The following is a 14,766-nucleotide window of genomic DNA, read 5'->3' as shown; positions in this document are numbered from 1 at the left end:
GGCCTGTGAATGACTTTGGAATAGTACTGTGCTGAAGACATAGGGTTGCAGTTACATTTTTATTCTTCCCTCCACAACTTTTCCCCAGCCATTGAGAAAAGGTGTAGAGGGGAGAGAATAAAAATGAAAAAAATAATTCCTGATCTGTTTTACATAGTGCGCAGGAACGGAAGGTCAGATTTTCCACACCTATAGTTTAATATTAAATACTTGAATTTTCATTGCATACTATATCACCTTTTGATGTAAAAAACACTATTTCCTTCAACAGTCAACTGTTGTACACAGTTACTTTATATAGTGGTTCAGGAATTACTGGTAATACACTGGCTAGGTGCATTTATAGTGCTGTAATTCTTTCAGTCTTGCCAAACAACAACAACAAAAAATGCAGTTCGTATGATACAGCTGCATTAATAAGTCTAAAACTCCAAACTAAGGGCATTCCTTCAGATTGTGTTCATCTGCTTCTTGCCAGAGGATAAAGACTTTGAGTCTGGTAGCACTGGTGGTTGCCAGGAGAGCTAGTCCCTATTCATTTAACATGGTTTGGAGTGGTGGTGGGGATTGGTTTGGGGTTTTTTAGACCTGTGGCACATGCAGCAATCCTTTTTGTGTGTTTTGTGTATATGCCTTGAATGAAAGTTTGCACTTTCGTACTCCCATGAAATAATCTTCTAAATTGTCACTTTACTAAGACACCTAACGCACAATGTGTTAAACTTCTGTTAAAGTGCTATTTACAGTTGCATAGGAACATGGTTTTGTTGATTGGTCCATTATAATTTTGTGCAATATTGTGTGTAGAGTTCTCAGTTATAATAATAAATATTGTCTGTAAACATGAAATACTCCCATCTTGAATGATTGTGTTTACAATACTAAATAAGCACTGGGGATGGGGGGGAGAAGAATACGTTCATATGCTGGAAGTACAATGTAGATACAATATTACTGTTACCTGAGTTAATATTTCTCAGAAATATTAAACATTTCCAAATATTAACAGCATTCGAATAGCATAGAAACGTGGCAAAAATAAATGTAATAACTATGTAGAGAAGGATATTTACACATACTGGAATCGTAGCCTTCTATTAAACTTGATGACATACCGTTCTCAGGGTAAAAATTGTAACAGGCAAGGTACTCGTTTTGAAGGCTTCTGCATGCCAAAAGGTCATTGTGGTGTGTTTAACGCAGGATAATAATTTTGATCAAAGTAACCGTTGGCATTAAAGGTTTTTAACTGGCAAGGCAATTTGAGGGTGGGAGTTGATGGGCATTCCTGGCCATTCCACTTCAGTGCTGTGTAGTAGCACTACTAGGCCGTAGTGTACTGTGTTTATGACCCGTTTCGTGTTGTCTCTTAGGTACAGTCTTTCCACCTCTAAAGCTATGTTTCCTTTTCCTGTCAAGATTCTGAATGACAGGGAGTGAAATAACAAATTTTGGGAAAATGCCGGAAACTGTTGATACAGTTGCATATTCGCGATGCTGGAGAGAGAGAACTAAATCCTTCATGCGGTCAGGAGCCTGGAAACACAACAGTTACCGTTCTGCTGGAGTTCTACAGGACTTCTGAAAAAAGACTTGCGTACACCAGCAAGTCTGTTTTTCTGGTCCATCCCTTTTTATAGCTCTCTGAATGGCTCAAGAACAACTTGTTTAAGAAATACTGAACAGTTCAATATACAAGTCATCCTGTCAACAGATGACAGGACAAAATGAATTTGAACTCAAAAATAAAAAATAAGATGCAGGTAATGGGACTGTGAAACTTAATATTGAGGAAATATACTACTTTTTTTTTTCAGTTAAATTTTGTCTGCTATAGGTTGCCTCTATTGTTTGGGTTTTGTAATTGTAATTATTGTTCTCCTCATTTATTTAAATCAGCACCTTCACTAGTAGAAAAATTCTCTGACTGTACCACAATTGTGCTTCACTGGCTGCCTGGCCACTTATTAGATACATTTTTAATGACAAACTTTGCGGTCTTTTCTGACAGAAGGATTCCATAGTTCTCTGTTGTGGCAGAATGTGCATCTCCGTGTTCATCCCAAAAGAACCCTCAAAAAAGTGCTTGAAAATTTTCTTTTTGTCATGACCAGTGCAGCTTTTTGCTTATAAAGTGATCTGCCAGACAGCGGGCAGTTTGTCCTGCTTTGTTCTTTGCTGCCGCTTTTAATGTATATGAGATACGCTGCTTCAACAAGGTGAGCAAAACCGCAAGTACTTGGCACAGTTCCCCACACGCTGGGTTTGAGCAGCATTTAAACAGCAATTTTTCCATGCAACATCTGGCATTTTTCTTAAAGAAAGATACACAGCAAGGGAAGATTAACCTCTCAATTTAGGCAAGGTGGTCACCCTCCTCTTTTCGGGCTGCTTTCAGCTAGACGTTTCTCAGCCCAGCTGGCAGCAGGGACCGCGAGCTCCTCACACAGCGGAACGCAGGGGTCTCAGACCACACCTGTCTGGGGGGCAGGGTCCCAAGCCCTGCTTCTCTTCACAGACTCGACCTAAAAGGGTCGTTCGCGGGAACAGAGACCCACTGACACTGGGTGGCAGCAAGCTTCTAGTCCATGGCTGCAGAAATGCAAAACGCCGCCTTGCTTCAGAGCTCCTGATGCAGAGAGAAGCAGAGCAGCGGAGCACAGCTCGCTGACCAGCTCCGGCTATTGAACCACTGCTTTTTCCACCATTACTCGCCTTGCTAGTAGTGTGCTAGTGTGCCTCAGTAACGTTGTGTCCAGCTCCAAAGTATTGCAGATTTGTTTCCAACAGTTAGTTTGAACCCCTATGTTGACAGAAGTTCCTTGCTGGGATTGTACAGCCCAGCCGGAGACAGAATCTCACAAAACAGGATAGTGTCCGTTCACAACAGAAATACTCTCATCCCCTACACCTCACTTATCTGAGTGTTTTACTGATTGCACAATGATTTTATTGCATATTATTTTAATGAAAAATACCTTCAGTAGCTTACTAAAGCTAAATCCAGACAGCAGGAATTAGTTCCCTTATTGGCTAATGAAATGAGACACTCTCCAAAAAATTGACACAACCTGAGAGCAGAATTCAGTTCATACAGACAATTTGCACCCAGCCACTTCCTGTTTCAACCGTGTGTTTTAATCTTTAATTCGTTGACAGTGAGTCATTCACATAGACCTTTCATTCCTAATCACAGTAGTCCTTCTGATTTAATACTGAACAGTTGTATGCAATGTGCTAAAACTGTGTTTAAATTAGATTGCTTTGCCCTTAGTTACATTATTTCCTTCCTTGTGCTTGTTTCACATAAGAAACTGTCGTGGCTGAACTACGACAGAAACTTAAATGCAAACAAGTATTCCAATCAGGAGAAAAGGCAAGGTGCTAATGAACATAATATCATGGGATCTTATGAAGCACACAAGTGACAGGGAACAGGAACAAATTCCTCCTGTCGACCTCCATTTTCACAAGATTTGCAGAATGCAGTCCTGTTTGCAAATGAGCCAGCTGAAGTGTATAGTCAATAGTTATTTCTGGTGAATATCTAATGAATACTCCCCCAAAATAATTAGAAAATACAGTACTTAAGTATAAAAAGTGGAAATGTAAACCTGCTCTTTGGAAAGTTTGTTGAGAAGAGAAATCATATTGCTTCTCCTTGAGATGCATCTGAATTTCTGCCTTTACTATTTGATCTACGAACTGAGGTTGAACAAGACAAACACTGGCAAATCTTCCTGAAGTGGTTTTGGGAAGTTCCTGTGTACTTGTCCCCTCTGTTTGAGGCGGCTGCTCCTATGACAGATTTGTGAAACAACACCTGAGCCTCAGCTGTTGAGGGTGAGTCTGTGTTGCAGTGTGCACTTAGTTGCTCCAAGAGAGGAACCTGTCTGTTCTTGCTGAAATGTGAGAAAAACCCAGCAACGTGATAAATGGTTACACAGTGACTGTAGTTTACTTCAACTGCCCTGTCAGGAAGAACTAGAGATCATCTGCCCACGTCTTAGTGACCCTGGAGTACCTGCTGCAAGGATATTGTAAGTTGCCTTCCACAATATTCTTCTCATTAAGAACCTCTGATTTCTACAAATAACTTAGAACATGAAAATGCTCTTGCAACCCTTAAAACCAAAGCTTGTTGAACCCGTAACATGGATCTTTGCCATTCCAATTTCATGAACGTGGCCCACTTCAGAACCATGAAGCAATATAAAGACTCAGAAAAATGGTTTTGAATTTCAGGTTTGGATGCTTTCAAAGAAAACTATTCATGTTAGATTTGCCACTCTGTGTCTTATGGAAATCTGTGCTGCCAGGACTGTACTTAAACGGGTTAAAGCAGCCCTGTGTTATAATTAGGCCCATATGTCGCATAAAGAGGCTTTTGCATGCACACAGTTCTAAAAAGGGAAGCCTTGGTTTATTATGAACTGGTAAAATTTTTTCCTGGAAAACAGCACTCTGGCAGGAAGCCACCAGCACTGAGTTTTGCACAGGGGATGCTCTGGTGTGCTGTGAAGGCTGTGGCTTTGTTTCTGCTCTGCTCAATACCTCTGTCCCTGCCAGTTCGGGAAGCTTCCCTCGTAGTCACCTGATGTTTGAAGCAAGTCTGCCACAGAAATTCAAGAAACTGGCCTTCAGGCAGGAGTAAGAGGTGAGTTGAAATATGCAGAAAACCAGGATTTTTTTCAACCGAGATAAAATACTCAGCAAAATATTTAGCCAAATAAATACAAAATTCCTGTTGAAATCATTAAGTATTGTATCTGTCCCTGTGCTAAGCTAAGCCGCCATTTTCACTCTCCAGAGGCCCCAAGAGTCACCTGTGACTGAGACCAGCCTTTCCCTCCAGGTGTACCTGCTAAACCAGAGCTAGGGACCACAGTCCCACAACGCGAGGTCACAAATATGTTTGTACTGAATTTTTGGTATATATTAAAAAAAAATTGATACCAGAATTTATAGAAATTTAACATTTCAAGTTCAGTATTTATAAGCACAGAATTTCAGTTAGTATCATTTGCCGCTATGCTGAAAAAATAAGTAGTTGTCTTATCTTCCTGGCATAAACCGAAAGAAGATTTTGTTTCTCAGTGATGCTGTATCTATCAGTACACTCAGTCAGAAAATCAGGAAGAGGCAAGTATCTGACCTGCTTTGTCCTTTGGATTGTGTGGCCTTAAATAGCTGTTTATCTTAATGAAAACAGATCACTTGCTTTCTTTCACAAACTTTGAGTACTTTTTGAATAAACCAAAGAGCCACTGCAATCTCCACAACAGGCATTCTGCCTGGACCCATTTCTAGTCTAAGCGACCCTGCCTACATCTATATAGAAATGGCCAGTTTCTCATGAGTTTCTGGTAAAATAAAATTATTTTTAATGCATAATATTTGGATTGAGTACTTCAGAGTATAGGACAGCAAACAAATAGCACATCCTTCTCACATTTGGTGTACCGTCTTCGTAAATCCCTAGTAAGAGATTGGCTGGCACTGGGTGCTGGACATCAGCTAAGCAGAGGTATAAACAATATTACAGCTTCTCTCTCCTACTGATCTTTTTTACACATGTATCCTTACACACATTTCCAGACAAATTAAATTTTTTAACTAGCTTTGGAAAATTTTATTGATCAAGGCATGATCTGGAAAATCAGAATTTTTTTTTGTCATGGAGTGGTTGACATGTACAGCCTGTTATAAACATTATAAACTATATGCTTAATGTTGCAAATCAGTCCAAAGAGAACGTATTCTCTCATTATTTTGGAGTGCTGGGAATGTGGTTCATTGTCTCTTATGTGATAATCTTGCTTTTATCTTCATACCTAGCCCTTGGTTACTTTTTGTACTATGTTTACACTGTAAAATATTTGCGGCAAGGATGATTTGTTTGTATTGTATGAAGACAAAGGGCTACCAAACTGTGACTCTTATCAAAACTTCTAGTCTTTAAAACATTTAAGTAATAATAATTGTAATAATAATACTTTGTTGTTATTCATATAATTTATTTTTACAGTTCTCAGCTATTAACATGAAAAATTCCCTATATTCTTTTCAGGTATCACAATTGTTGTTATGTCTCACAAACATTAGAAATGAGCTGCAAAAGTAGTCATCACTTATGAAGCAAGCACGTCTCTCTCCTTGACACTCTACAGTCATCAGTAAGATCTAACAACTGCGATGCTGCAGCATGTAACAAACACAGCTGTCTTTCTAATGAGTCTACTTGTAGCAGCTGTTCACAAATAGATGTTGCAAAGGAAAAAGCTGAATCACCAAGAACAGGGATGAGAATCCCAGACATTTTTGTATCAGAAGACATCAAACAGCTGTCTAAATCACAGTCAAAAATATCTGTTGCTGGAGGGCACAAAAGAGCTGATGTCTGTGACCCACTGCAAAAACTTGTACTCCCTTATTTGTTTTGGCTGCCTTCCTCTGCCAGTTTCTTTGATCGAAGAGAAATGTTTCAGTGGGGAGATATTATGAAAGGTAGAATATTTCAGGGAAGAGAAAAGGCTCCAGTGGGCTTCCTCCATTTCTACATTACACACTTCTGATGGTGAGCAGTCTGTACTGATAATTATTTATGGCTGTCTCAGAACAGCACAAATGGGATTAGCCAGGAACAATAGAACAAAAATTAAAAGAAGGAAAATAATTGAGGCTGAATTTCAAGAGACAGCTGCTGAACACAAGAACTTAGATGCTTCACTCTGAAATAATTTCCAAATAATAGAAGCATGAATATCTGGGACATGACCTTTGATGGTCCCTTCCAACCCTAACCATTCTATGATTCTATGGAAAAAGATGTTTGTCAAGGCAAATGTGGGCAAGTGAACTGCTACCTTTATTTACACAAAATATTTGTTTTTCCACAAAGGCCTGCAAGCAATAGCAAAAACATATACAAAACTATGAGAGGCATTTGGGAACTCTCTCAGATCCATGATGTGTTACATTTGGCACTTGCGCACAGAGGCAGTTAATTCTTACAAGTTTGTTAGTTGCTTCTGACATTGAATTCAGTAGGAAACTTGGCTTGGATTTCAGCAGGGGTTGGATTCATGTTGATAGTTTTCTCCTCATTTGAGCAGAGCACTGGATTCTCAAATGAATGACACCTTGGTTTTTATTAATCCAAATCCACTCTGAAGTGTATTAACAGGCTTTTTAATGGATCTGCTGCAGCTGATGGCTGGCATACCCTGTGACCATTCTGTGGGGAGAGGCTACCACACCAGAGCATCTTTGATCCTGCTTGAACAGAGGGGAGAATCTGTGCCAAAGCAACACTTTCCATATTTCTTCCCTCTTCTCCCTCTTCATTACTTCAAAGTACTTTAGGGCCTCATATAATTTTTTCTTGTGTTACTCTGTGTGTATGTTTGTGTTTGTGTGCACATGCACATCTAAGGAAAACACCTTTTAATGGCTCTGAGTGGCCTTCCTGCAGAACTGGTGAAAAAAATAAATTAATGTTTATAGCTTCTGGATTCTCACATACAACCCAAACCTCCACGGAATTATTTGGTGGAGACTGTAGGTTTTCCACCGTTACAACACTTTTGGGTAGGTGAGTCTGCACCTGAAGGCTGCCATAGCATCCACTTCTTTATGGGCCTCAAGAAGCTGACAACTGTTTAGGCAGCTATTTGGTTCTTGTACTGTCTCTGCCAAGATGTTCCTCAGAGGCCAACAGCAACATGATCCATCCCTGGTTGACCAAGGAGGCTTTAACATGGTGACAGCATGAAACAAATTGAAAAAAGATCTTTTTTTTTTTTACTTCAAATAGCAGATGCAACATAGGCAGCATCGGTACAAACCTGTCTTCTCTGATCTGCCAGCAACCCACATCTGTGAGAGCGTGTAGTGGGTAAGTGTTGATGTCTAGTCATTTTTCGGCACCGTGACTCAAACTGGCAATATGAGTGCCAAACAGTGATGATGACACGTGAATTATTTTTCCTCTTGACTTTGTAATCAGTAAAAATCTCTCTACTTATCTCAGCAGAAGAAAGAATAGGCCTACATTTTTTCCTAAAAAGCAACCAAAAAGTAGGCATGCATCAGTGTGGATACCTTGCTGCAAGAGTTGGGTCTTGAACATCAGTTTAAATTACAGCTTGCAGATGTCAGTGTCCTTCCTTGTTACAGTGTACTCCCACTTATTTTAGATAAAAAGTTGTATTACATGGGTGTTAACAAAATACAGAGTTTTTTTTGCCAGTGTCAGAAATACCATATATGATCTCGCACAACCTGAGGTGACTGCAATGAAAATTGTATAAAGCCACAATGAAGAGGAAAGATACATTCCAAATCTTTTTTGAGAGAAGCAAATTACAGAACTTTCAAGATACCAGAGGCAACAACTCAGAAGGTACACTCTGCTCTCCCTTTGATTTCTAAGGGTGCAAGAATTTTCTCTGTTTATTCTGCATATCCTGTTCTGCATCACGAATTTAAATGGCAATGACTGCAGTTCAGCAGAGAAAGCAAATCAAATTGTAAGTGCTGTAGGCAATTAAAAAGTTATAATTATTTTTAATTATTCTCCAGATCTCCTTATGCTGTACAAACATAGCAGAAAAAAATTACTCTCCCAAATATTTTACTGTTCCTCAGATGAGGAGCAGCTGGAAGGAAACATAAGCCTTCAGACAAACAAAGTACTGGTATTTCTTTGTCTCTGTAGGAACATAGCAAGTTGCTGTTCATATAACAAGTAGTATGTCTTTTTCTGTTCAATGTAATTCCCAGTCTAGAGATCTTGGCTCAGTTAACTGCTGCCTGGGATATTTCTGGGTCAGATGTGATGGTATGAGCAGGCATGTTCTGGGTTAATCAGACCACTTACCTGACCAGGTTGTGCCCTGCCCAGACTAAGGAACTCAAGTCTGTCCTTCCTCCTCTCTCATGCTTTTATTTCTCTTTGTCCTTATTTTTGCATATCTATCTTTCTATATATATTTCTCCATTGTGTTCTACACGCTTTCCAAACAATGCTTTGGGTTTTCGTAATTACCTTTTCTCTCAGAGTCTACTCTTGTCAGTCATGAAGCAGTCTTTGCTTCCAACTGCCCAGGGAACAGCCCCTTTTTCAGTTTGCTTTGTTTCAGGGATGAATTTCTCAGTTGTATTCCTCCCTCCTCTTCCATTCTCCTTTGACCCACCAGACTCTCCAGTTTTACGACACGATTTGCTCAATCCTGATTACAAAGGAGATCTCTGCCAGACCCACAACCCTGTCTCCAAGTGTTAGCCACATCTTTGGCTTCCCTGGTTGTCATTGCTCATCAGTTAGTCCAGTGGTGGTGCCTCACCAAAAAGCCTCCCTTCTTACCAGGTGCCCAGAACAGCCACAACCATTCTCTTCAAAGCTGCTCAGAGATCGCCGCTGCTGGTAGCTGCCTGGTAACCCTGCTCTTTCTCTGCCTTTGCCATGCAAATAAGTTATTCCCTGGAGGCACAGGTGACAGTTAAATACAGCAGATGAAAACAGTAATTTCTTCAAGGATGGGATACCAAGCATGGATGTAGTCCTGCTGCAACTGATGGTGTTTATGAAGATACCCGAGGAAAGACTGCAGAAGTTGCCTCAGCTACCCACCCACAGTCATTCTCTCAGAAATCCCACCAAGTGAGAGCTATGTAAGAATTCCAGCTTCACTCTAAAGCTGTGAAGTATTATTCTCAGATGCATAAGGGGTGTGGGAAAGAGTTGAGTGAAAACCTGAGCTGGGTTTTACTTTGCTCAGCTTTAATTGCATCCCCATCCAGAGGCTGGCAGCTAGGTGGTGAAGTACTGCTTTGTCATCGTTTGTTTGTTTTTTAAATTATCTGATCTGAAACCCATCAAAATTAATGAAAACCCTCAGGCTTCAGTGAAGTTTGGATTAGGACCATAAAGCGTGAAATCGATTTCTCCTAACATAAGAAAGATAACAATTCAGCGAGTATCCTGGCTATTTTATGATAGTAGCTTGAGAATTTTAGTTTGAAAGGACACATCACTCAACACCCCAGACACATACTACTGGGAGAACGTGAGCAAAAGGATTTTAGCTGAAGGAGGATAACATAAATTTAATATAGAAATGATTGTGTAGTTCTTAGAACAAGTACATATAAAACAAAAGGAAACTAGTGCTTGTGTTTCAGTTGTAGCACTCTCATAATTGTTCACTGTCTGTAATTTGCAGGAAAGGCAGATTTCCTAGTATAAAACAAAGATTGCAAAATGTCCAGGAGGTCAGCTTAGGCTATCTTTATTTAAAATGCTTAAAATTCACAGACAAGATAAACCAAGTAAAATTGCCTGAGAGTGTTTGGAGAAGTCTGCGGAAGGAAAGCAAACGAGAAGGAGGAAAGCACTCTAATCTGTATTTCAGTATCTGCTACGCCTTTTGAGGAGTAATTGGAGCTATTACCCCTCATCTGTAGTTAGATAGTCTGGCTTTCAGTGACGGTTGTGATGCTGGATGTTTAGTTCTGAAGTGCTGTATTTCACGCAGGGTGTCGGAGCCGGCTCACCGCACTCTGCCTGCATGCTGCAGGGGAAGCCTTGCTGTCTCATGTGGGTCTTTGAATTCTGCTATGCAGCAAGATGATTAGAAGTTACATCTTCAAAGCTGCTCTTAAAACTCTCCCCTCTCTTCCCTTTTCCCCCTCAAGTCACTCTAGTAAAGTTTTCTTTACCTCTCTGACATTTCAGGCTTACAAACAGTGCGAGTTCTCATGCAACAAATAGAATACACAAAAGAAAAAGGTTTGGTTTTTTTTTTTCCTTTTAAGCCTACCTCTATCTCTGATCAAACAATGCAGCAACACCAGTTTTCTTTGCTCCGTGACCAAGACCTTAATGGCTTGCATATCTAGGAATGGCTGCGTCACAGTGAGTTGTCTCTTCTCATATCTGAAGCACAGCTTCAACACACATACAATTTTACCATAGATGGAACAGAAGACCAAGCTCTTCTGTGAATTTTATGTAAAACACAAAGACATTTCTATGGTGTTATATGCCTGGTGCGCGTACGGACACTCAACAGCTACTCGCCTCACCAGCTAAAAAGCATTAGAGCCACTATAAGGAACAAACACATGCATGGAAATGCAAATATAGAGTTTGCTCTCCCAAGAACACACAGATAAAGTATCAGAGCTAGAAATAATATTCAAAAGATATTGTCTTTAATCTCTTTTATTACATCTTGTAAATCATACACTGCTCTATACCAAAGTAGATAGAAATTATGCTTCTCTTGATTGCAGAATTCCTGTGCATTGCCAGAGTAGCATGAACAGGGCTACGCGTTAATGATTGTCACAACTGACAGTCACAAATTCTGTGCAATGCAGGTGAACAGTCCTGTCTGTGGTTTGTCAAGAGACTGCAGAAAACAGAGTAGGAGGCTGCAGATTTTTTTTTTTAAATGCTGTAGCCTGAAGCATGGCAAGAGTTGGAGATATGGCACAGCAGATACACTGAGATTTGCAAAAGAACAGCTGCTAGGCTCTTCTTCCAATTGCTTCATGGGGTTGCCTTCTGTATAGAGAAGGGAGACAACTAAATTTGAGTGGACACACCTAAAGACAGCCTGGATCATCTTTCCCACCTGAAATGAAAATCATTCAGAAAGCACACATAGGAAAGTATTATGGGTCTAGCTAGGCAACCCCTATTTTCTTTAATGTTTGGGGGGTTTTGTTTGCTTTTTTTTTGTTTGTTTTGGTTTTTTTTTTAATCCTGCTAAGGTTGTTGTGTTGTAAGATTTTGAAAAGTTCCTTTTCTGTGAGTTGGGAGAATAATGTGAGCAGGGTGAGTGGCACATAGATCATGCCCAACAGCAGGCCCACAGACTGGGAGCAGTGCATTGCAAAAACAGTGAGAACATGTTTGCACTCTCCCTAAATCCTGGAGTGTTCTGGGACAGGCACAATTGGCAGCAACAGCTTGGGAAATGGTTCTCAGGTCTGCAATTGCTTGTACTTGCAGCTGATCCCGGAGTCTTAAACATTGTGTGCATACAAACAGGGAAGAGGAATGCTCAGTACAGTTAGTGCCCACTTACTGCTCCTCGGGACCAAGACAGACAGTCTCTGCTGAGCTCTGCTCCAGTGGGCTGTCACATTACTGCTTTGAGTGTATTATTTCAAATACATTATTTTTAGAGCCTTCAAGTCTATAAAGGTCTATGGATGTTGAATCAGGGCCAGATCTGGCTCCCTTTCTAAAAGGTGTGGCCATAAAGAGCTATTCAGGGTACGCAGTGGGTGACATGCAGATCTGATGAGCTCCTGGACTATTTTGGGCCAGCTGTGCTTTTCTATGCTGCAGGGCAGCCAGCTCACAGAAGCTGCTTATGTGCAGTTTGTTGTTGGAGCTAAGGCTGTCCATGGCTGTGCGAAGGAGTGTGAATTGACTTCAAGAGTCAGCCGCTAATGCCACAAGCAGGCAAAACGTAGCAGAGCCCTACACATAGTTGTGTTTAACTGTTTGTCCTGGTTTCAGCAGGGATGGAGTTAATTTTCTTCTCAGTAGCCGGTGTGTTTTGGATTTTGTGTGTGAAGAATGTTGATAAAAACATTCTGATGATACGAGTTGTTGTTAATGAGACCAAGGACACTGTCTGGCTTTCCAAGTCTCGTTAAGGTCTCGTTAATGTGCAGATGCGGGAAGCTGGGCGAAAGACAGACAGAATAATTTATCCAAACTGGCCAAAGAGAGTATTCCATGCCATAAACGTCATGCTCAGTATATAAGTGGGGGTTGCCCATGGGAGGGGGCATCATTTTCTGCTACTCCTTTTCTGTTCGGGCATTCTTGTTGGGTATCCGTTTGGGCACCCTTGGCATCCTTTTCTTCTCTCTTGCTTGCTGGCATTGTTCCCTTTACCTTGCTAGCTTGCTCTCCCCCTTTGCTTGCTGCTCGGTGTTGTTCCTGTGATCGCTGCTCGGGACGGGCTGCGTCGGTCATTCAGACATCGGGTGGTGAGAAATTGTACATTGTTCATTTTATATATTTTGTAGATATTAATATCCTTATATCCTGTTAGCTTTGTAGTTTTTAGTATTTTTAGTAAACTGTTTTTATCTCAACCCACGAGTTTTCCTTTCTTCCCAATTTCTCTTCCCCATCCCACTGGGTAGGGGGAGGGTGAATAAGAAACTGTGTGGTGATCTGGGCTAAACCATCACACTGTTGCACTGCTTCCTCTTTCAAGATACAGCAGCAGGACCACACCTCTGTGCCACGCGTGACACACTCATCGCTGTTGCTCCAAACAGTCTTTTGCCAGCTGTTCCTATACCAATTCAATGATAGGATTAGCACTACTAGCATTATACTTTCCACCACTGCTTCTGTTTGTATCAGTAGTCCCCAGGAAATAATCTAATCTTCTAGGGGAAAAATGGAACATGATGCTAAACAATCTCTCTTCTCAATGGAAACTGCAGCCACCGGTGAAGGGAAGATGACAGGTGCAGATATGCCTTAATTTCTGTCATTACGAGGAAAGTGGCAGAAGCAGGAGCCATGGATTATCTGTATTAAAGTCCATATCTTTCCAACTTCCACTACTTTGATCACTGTTCAGAAAACAACAAAGCAATCCAGACAGAGCATTATTTAATGTGGAGACTCTTGTCATGGAGAACGTATATTTCCACAACAGCTTTACCAGCTGGCACTACAGTATCATAGGAAGAGGTAGAGATGAGACCCAATAGTGCATGAGGCCCAAAAAGAACTTGGAGATAGCCAATTTACAGCAAATTGGCCCTAAGTATAGAAACCCAAACTGTTGTTTCTACATACTTTAAAAGCAAAGGATGGAAAATAGTATCTCATGGTTCCAATGCAAAATGTCATTCTTTTAGAGGCATAGGTCACTTGGCAAGCAAAATAGCATTGCCATCCTTTGTGCAGAGCTGCCAAAGACTTTGTGAACTCTTCAAAATCTAGCATCTCCTTTCCTGTCAGTATCTCAACTCTTAAGCCATGAAACTCTAGAAACAAAATAAAAATAATTCTTAGAGCAGTGATGGCATAGGATTCGAGTGCTGGCGAGACTTTTTGGGTTGTTGGGGATTTTTTGCCACCTGATGGTGATAACCCATGCAGATGTAAGCTTTCATGTTTCACCCAGAAACAAAGGGTGGAGGAAGCTCCCAGAAGGCCTGATGTGCTCTCCCTTATACACACTCTCAGTTTTATAAAGCTTGGTTTCCTAAATATTACGTCGTTCTGATGTCTGGAGAGATCGTGACTACAGAAGCCTGATGCGGTCCCTGTAGCTGTGTACATCAGGGTCAGCAGAAACAGAGGAAACGACAGAATTTGATTAGGAGTTCTGTATTTATTTTTCCATGGGACAGGGCAGATATTTATGTTTGCCTAGAGCAGTCTAGAGGCTGAGGTCTCACTACTGCTTTGATGAGCAGATGGTATTAACATAAGAGTAGTGGATGAATATCCTGAAAAAGGTTCTTCCACTGCACTGCACTCTATTTACTTTCACAACCTTCATGCAGAAGCTATTAGGCTAAAGAGTTTAGTAAGCATCAGAAGCTTCTTGACTTTAGATTGAGAACCAAATTTGACAACGCAACAACCAGTTGACTGAAAACTACTGTCAACCATATTGCTGATGTTAGCAAACACTTTGATTTTTTCTCAGCTGTTTGTCAGAAGGAACATAAAGGATGTGTTCAGCTAACAGGAGCAAAGTGACTGCA

Source organism: Chlamydotis macqueenii, chromosome Z, assembly GCF_036417535.1.
Source record: "Chlamydotis macqueenii isolate bChlMac1 chromosome Z, bChlMac1.mat, whole genome shotgun sequence".
NCBI lineage: Eukaryota > Metazoa > Chordata > Aves > Otidiformes > Otididae > Chlamydotis > Chlamydotis macqueenii.
Note: the sequence above shows the minus strand (reverse complement) of the source record.